This window comes from Hypanus sabinus, chromosome 26 (assembly GCF_030144855.1).
Source record: "Hypanus sabinus isolate sHypSab1 chromosome 26, sHypSab1.hap1, whole genome shotgun sequence".
Classification (NCBI taxonomy): domain Eukaryota; kingdom Metazoa; phylum Chordata; class Chondrichthyes; order Myliobatiformes; family Dasyatidae; genus Hypanus; species Hypanus sabinus.
Genome location: NC_082731.1, coordinates 41,051,187 through 41,058,849, shown reverse-complemented (window position 1 = coordinate 41,058,849; position 7,663 = coordinate 41,051,187).

Below are 7,663 nucleotides of genomic sequence, written 5' to 3'. Positions count from 1 at the left end.
AGCGACCAGAACTATACACAATACTCTAGATCTGGCCTAGCCAGAGTTTTATAAAGTTGCAACTTGACTTCTGAGCTCAACGCCTCGACTATTAAGAGCAAGCATTCCACAAGCCTTCTTAACCCCCCTATCGACCTGTGTCGCCACTTCCAAGGAGCTGTGAGCTTGGATTCCAAGATCCCTCTGTTCAGCAACACTGTTAAGAACGCGGGCAAGGACTCTCCCCAGTCAGCTGTTGTCAGCTAACGTTAGGAATGTCCCTTCGTAAACACGGCACACTGAAGCTCCTTTACATTTCTTCTTCCACCCAGAATGGGAGGTGTCAAGTTAAAAGGTCAAATTCACTGTCATTCAGACGTGTGCCTGGATACTGGCAAATGAAACTACGGTCTAAGGTGCACAACACGGTATATATAACTTGCACACAACACGGAAAGTACTAGACAGTCAGACAGACTTTATTGATCCTGAGGGAAACTGGGTTTCGTTACAGCCGCACCAACCAAGAATAGTGAAGAAATATAGCAATACAAAACCATAGATAATTAAATAATAATAAGTTAATCATGCCAAGTGGAAATTAGTCCAGGACCAGCCTATTGGCTCAGGGTGTCTGACACTCCGAGGGAGGAGTTGTAAAGTTTGATGGCCACAGGTAGGAATGACTTCCTATGACACTCAGTGTTACATCTCGGTGGAATGAGTCTCTGGCTGAATGTACTCCTGTGCCTAACCAGTACATTATGGAGTGGATGGGAGTCATTGTCCAAGATGGCATGCAACTTGGACTGCATCCTCTTTTCAGACACCACCGTCAGAGAGTCCAGTTCCACCCCCACAACATCACTGGCCTTACGAATGAGTTTGCTGATTCTGTTGGTGTCTGCTACCCTCAGCCTGCTGCCCCAGCTCACAACAGCAAACATGATAGCACTGGCCACCACAGCCTCATAGAACATCCTCAGCATCGTCCGGCAGATGTTAAAGGACCTCAGTCTCCTCAGGAAATAGAGACGGCTCTGACCCTTCTTGTAGACAGCCTCCATGTTCTTTAACCAGTCCAGTTACCACAAATTACCACATACTGTTACCACAAATAATCAAATCAAATCAAGTTTAATTATCATTCAAAATACATGGATATGGTCTTTTTCCTCTGGACTAAAGTGCACAATACAGTACATATAACTTGCACACAACACAGGAAGTAAATTTACCACAAATAATCAAGTCAAAATTAAGTTTAATTATAATTCAATAATACATACGACAGTTTTCCTCTGGTGCCAAGGTCCAAAATGTATACAGTAAATTCAAAGTTGCGAGCAAATAAAAATAGTCACTCAAATTCACACGCACAGGTAAAGTCCGAGACCTTGAGCGGCACGTCCCGCAAATTGATGGTAAAGCTCAGGCATTCCACCAATCCAACACCGGAGGGCAGGGCAGTACCAACGGGAGGGGTCAGCCCCCAACCATGCTGGGATACTCCGCTACACCGCCTGCAGCGCCTCTCCTGGACTGCAGCAGCAGGTAAGCCCGCGGCTTGAGGCCTGGTACTCGCTAAAACCAAAGCTACGCAGCTCCCACGCCGCCTGCCTCGTCACAAAACAAGGGGAGCAGGGGCACCAATTTCAACAACTTTTCAGAATCAGAACCAGGGTTATTATTGCTGTCTTTGATGATATGAAATTTGTTCTTTTCTGGCAGCAGTGTAGTGCAAAGGCGAAAAATTATTATAACTTACAAAACTAAAAATAATGAAGTAGGTACAGTATTGTGTAAACGTGTGTTTGTATATCTGGAGAGAGCAAAGGATGTTGGGAATTATTGGACAAACAGTACTGTGCAAAAGTCTTAGGTGTGTATTTATAGCCTGAGACTTCTGAACAGTGCTGTAGTAATTTTATGTATTGCATTGTACTGCTGCAAATCAAAACAAATTTTGTGACATATGTGAGTGATGATAAACCTGATTCTGATCTGGGTCTCTATTGTGGAACAAGAGTGGGAAGGGGGCAGGGAGAGGGGAATCATGGTTGGGAAAAGGGGAAGGAGAGGGATGTTCTGTAATGATCAATACACCAACTGTTTGGAATCAAATGGTGTCTCAGGGCTGGGTGTGTCTGCACCTACGCCACCCCCTCACCTGCCCCTAGCACTCCATCAGTACCACCTGTCCCACACCCTCCCACATCATTCCCAACATCCTTTGTTCCCGCCAGATTTACAAACTCGCTCTCGGCTTCACGCTGACAAATACAGCACTGTGCACCCTAGCTATATGTGAGTGTGTGTGTGTGTGTGAGTGTGTGTGTGTGTGTGTGTGTGTGCGTGCGTGTGTGTGTGTGTGTGTGTGTGTGTGTGAGTGTGCGCGCGCGCCTAAGACTTTTTCTCAGCACCGTTTCTATGGGGTCATGGCCTGCACAGCAATCTGACAGCGGAGGGGAAGAAGCTGCTTAGTATTGTTGAGTGTGGGTCACTCCCCAATGGCAGCGCATGTCCTGGATGGTGAAGGGCTTGAGGAGTTACCTCTTAGAGACGATGACGAGGTCATGCTTGCACATCCACGTCTCTCTAATCAGGAACAGCAAACAAACTCTTCCTGTGCAGTAGCCCCCCACCATGCCAGACGGTGATGCCATAAGATACAGGGACAGTACTAAGCCACTCAGCTCGTCAAGTCTACTCCATCATTCAATCACGTTTAAATCACTTTCCTCAACCTCGTTCTCCTGTCGTTTCCCTTACGCTCACCTCCCACCCCTTAGCAATCAATAACCAATCAATCTCTACAACCTGTGACCTGTCCTCCATGAACTTCAGAGACCCACCACCCTCTGGTCGAAGAAACTACTCCTCACCTCTATCCTCCAGGGACCTCCTTCGTTCTGAGGTCATGTCCTTCAGACCTTTGACCTTCAAAGGAGGTTTATTACTGCAGCACAAATATGTCGCCATATATAATGCCGAGAATCATTTTCTTGTTGGCATCCTCAATAAATCCATAATGGAATAATAGCCACAATCGAATCCATGAAGGATCGCGCCATCAGTGTGCAAAAGACAATAAAGTGTGCAAGTACAAACAGAACAAAATAATAATCATAAATAAATCAGCAATAAATACGGAGAGCATGGGATGAAGAGTCATTGAAAGTGAGTCCATCTGTTGTGGGAACATTTCAATGATGGGCAAGTGAAGTTGAGTGAATTAATCCCCCCTGGTTTAGGAGCCTGATGGTTGAGGGGTAATAGCTGTTCCTGAACCTGGTGCTGGGAGTCCTGAGGCTCCTGTATCTGATGGCAGCAGTGATAAAGAAAGCTTTTTCTGGGCGCTGGGGGTCCCCTAATGAGGGATGCTGCTTTCCTGCGACAGCGTTTCGTGCAGATGTGCTTCATGGTGGGGAGGGCTTTCACCCTGATGGCCTGGGCCTAGAATTTTCCATTCAAGGGCATTGGTGTTTTCATACCTGGCCGTGATGCAGCCAGTCAATATACTCTCCACCACACATCCATGGAAGTTTTAGATGTCACGAGGAATCTTTGCAAACTCCCAAGTAGAAAATGACCTCTCCATGTTGAATCTATCTGGGCCTTTCAATATCTAAAGAGCAAATGCGAGGAAATCTGCAGATTCTGGAAATTCAAAATGCTGGTGGAACACAGCAGGCCAGGCAGCATCTATATGGAGAAGCACTGTCGACGTTTCGGGCCGAGACCCTTCGTCAGGACTAACCGAAAGGAAAGATAGTAAGAGATTTGGAAGTAGTGGGGGGAGGGGGGAATGCAAAATGATAGAATACCGGAGGGGGTGGGGTGAAGCTAAGAGCTGGAAAGGTGATTGGTGAAAGTGATACAGAGCTGGAGAAGGGAAAGGATCATGGAATGGGAGGCCTCGGGAGAAAGAAAGGGGGGGGGGAGCACCAGAGGGAGATGAAGAACAGGCAAACAACTAAATATGTCAGGGATGGGGTAAGAAGGGGAGGAGGGGCATTAACGGAAGTTAGAGAACACACTCTAAACTTCCGTTAATGCCCTTCCTCCCCTTCTTACCCCATCCCTGACATATTTAGTTGTTTGCCTGTTCTTCATCTCCCTCTGGTGCTCCCCCCCCCTTTCTTTCTCCCAAGGCCTCCCATCCCATGATCCTTTCCCTTCTCCAGCTCTGTATCACTTTCACCAATCACCTTTCCAGCTCTTAGCTTCACCCCACCCCCTCAGGTCTTCTCCTATCATTTCGCATTTCCCCCTCCCCCCACTACTTTCAAATCTCTTAGTATCTTTCCTTTCAGTTAGTCCTGACGAAGGGTCTCGGCCAGAAACGTCAACGGTGCTTCTCCCTATAGATGCTGCCTGGCCTGCTGTGTTCCACCAGCATTTTGTGTGTGTTGTTCTTTCAATATCTGATAGTTTTGACGACATCCTACCTCATCCTTTCGAATTCCATCCTTTCCTCACATGGTAGGCAGACATTTTGGAGTGAGTGAGGCGGCAGAGAACATGGATTAGAGATGCCGCCGGAGGAACTAAACAGGTAACTGCGGACTGTCACCACAGAATCCCAGGAGCAATGAAGGAGCTAACCTTCGCAAGCCCAGACCTTCAGTTGCAAGAAGCTACCAGCTGGCAGGTACACCTTGTGCCAAGGTTTGAATCAAAGTATTCGATGCTTTTCCAGAATCTGTTCCCGAAGGCCTGACCTGAATATGTGTGCTTGCGGCGCCATCTGCTGTCGAGCCAAAGATCCTTCAGCCCGGAACCGGGATGGTCCAAAGAACTACAAAATCAGGATAACGTTTAACATCGCTGACATGCATCGTGACATTTGTTGTTTTAAGGCAGAAATATAAAATCACTATGTTACTATAAAAAGTAAATAAAGAGTGTGATAAATGGATCGCGAGGTCGTGTTCAAACGATTCAAAGTGCATTTATTGTCAAAGTATGTACACAGAATACAACTCCGAGATTCACGCCCCCGCGGGCAGCCACAGGAAAAAGAAACGCGATGGAAGCTGTTGAAGAAAATATCGAACGCATTAAAAAAAGAGGAAAAATTGCGCAAGCGGTAAAAAAAGCGAGCGAACACCACGCGGAAGATCAAACGTTAAACCAGTGATGTTCAGTTTAGTTCAGCTCAGCGACGCGCCACTGGCCAATGGACAATCTTTGATGAAGCGCTCGGCACAAGCCGCTCAATGACAGCCAAACAAAGAGCCCAGGAACATGTGCCACATGAACCCCAAAGTCCCCCACACCCCCAAACTGCCCGCAGCCTGTACAGGCCCTTCGGTCGATGAAGCTATGCTGATTTTTCACCAAGCTCACGCCAACCCTCTCCTCTTGCATTGCCCTTAAATCTTTCTACCTTCTGCTTTGATCTCTAAGAGTTTCAATCCTGACCTTGGGTGCTGTAGGCCTGGCATTTGCACGTCTCTGCTGTGACTGCTTGGGTCACAGAGCAGTACAGTCCAGAAACAGGCCATTTGGCACATCTAGTCTGTGCCAGGCTGGTCTCACATCGAGTCCCTTCGACCTGCACCAGGACCGTGTTTCTCCAAACCCCCTCTCATCCACGTGCCTACACAAACTTCACTTAAACGTTACAACTGGACTTTCATTCACCCAGTCTGCTGGCAGCTCGCTCCAGCACCTTGTCAGTGAAGAAGTTCCCCTTAAATATTTTACTTTTCACCCTTAACCCACGACTTCTAGCTTTAGTCTCTTCTGAGGAGAAATAGCAATCAGATCCGCCTATCGATGCCACTCATAAGCAGATAAACCTCCAGGAGATGGCGGCGGAGATCAGCGTGACCAAAAGCGACAGTTCGCAAATCTAATTCTTTTACCTCTCCGTTTCCTCTTTCAAATCTGATTCTGATACTACCGGGCCCTGTGAATTATGCTTTGACGGTGCATTTCTGGGCCGATCGAGTGTTCGGTGTGCGTGGTTTCGAGTGGATTGGAGGCTAAGGAGCCCGGAACTGGGGTGCTAGCACATTATTTACTTCATTTCTCGCTGATTCCACTGATTGAAGTGTCGGGCAAGACGGAAATCCATCAGGTCGGGAGTAGAAGGTGGCCGGGTTTTCAGTACCGTCTACCTGCGGCAAATGGACCCTTTTGTCTTCTCACTCCTTGTGGGTGGAGGAAGTTGCCTTCATTAACCAGTCCTCTCCCTCACTGTGGACGGAGGAAGGGGCTTGCATTTGACCGGTCCTCTCCCTCTCTCCGGCCCAGGAAGGTGCCTGCGTTTGACCGGTCCTCACCCTCACTCCAGGTGGAGGAAGGTGCCTGTGTTTGACCGGTCCTCTCCCTCACTGTGGGTGGAGGAAGGTGCCTGCGTTTGACCGGTCCTCACCCTCACTCCGGGTGGAGGAAGGTGCCTGCGTTTGACCGGTCCTCTCCCTCACTCCAGCCCAGGAAGGTGCCTGCATTTGACCGGTCCTCTCCCTCACTCCAGGTGGAGGAAGGTGCCTGTGTTTGACCGGTCCTCTCCCTCACTCCAGGCGGAGGAAGGTGCCTGCGTTTGACCGGTCCTCTCCCTCACTCCAGGCGGAGGAAGGTGCCTGCGTTTGACCGGTCCTCTCCCTCACTCCAGGCGGAGGAAGGTGCCTGCGTTTGACCGGTCCTCTTCCTAACTGTGGGCGGAGGAAGGTGCCTGTGTTTGACCGGTCCTCTTCCTAACTGTGGGCGGAGGATGGTGTCTGCGTTTGACCGGTCCTCTCCCTCACTGTGGGTGGAGGAAGGTGTCTGCGTTTGACCGGTCCTCTCCCTCACTGAGGGCGGAGGAAGGTGTCTGTGTTTGACCAGTCCTCTCCCTCACTGTGGGCAGAGGAAGGTGCCTGCGTTTGACCGGTCCTCTGCCTCACTGTGGGCGGAGGAAGGTGTCTGCGTTTGACCGGTCCTCTGCCTCACTGTGGGCGGAGGAAGGTGTCTGCGTTTGACCGGTCCTCTCCCTCACGCCGGCCCAGGAAGGTGCCTGCGTTTGACCGGTCCTCTCCCTCACTCCGGCCCAGGATGGTGCCTGTGTTTGACCGGTCCTCTCCCTCACTCCAGGTGGAGGAAGGTGCCTGCGTTTGACCGGTCCTCTCCCTCACTCCAGGTGGAGGAAGGTGCCTGCGTTTGACTGGTCCTCTCCCTCACTCCAGGCGGAGGATGGTGCCTGTGTTTGACCGGTCCTCTCCCTCACTCCGGGTGGAGGAAGGTACCTGCGTTTGACCGGTCCTCACCCTCACTCCGGGTGGAGGAAGGTGCCTGCGTTTGACTGGTCCACTCCCTCACTGTGGACGGAGGAAGGTGTCTGCGTTTGACCGGTCCTCTCCCTCACTGTGGGTGGAGGAAGGTGCCTGCATTTGTTCGGTCATCTCCCTCACTGTGGACGGAGGAAGGTGTCTGCGTTTGACCGGTCCTCTCCCTCACACCTGGCGAAGGAAGGTGTCTGCATTTGACCGGTCCACTCCCTCACTGTGGACGGAGGAAGGTGTCTGCGTTTGACCGGTCCTCTCCCTCACTCCGGCCCAGGAAGGTGCCTGCGTTTGACCGGTCCTCTCTCTCACTGTGGGCAGAGGAAGGTGCCTGTGTTTGACTGGTCCTCTCCCTCACTGTGGGCAGAGGAAGGTGCCTGCGTTTGACCGGTCGTCTCCCTCACTGTGGGTGG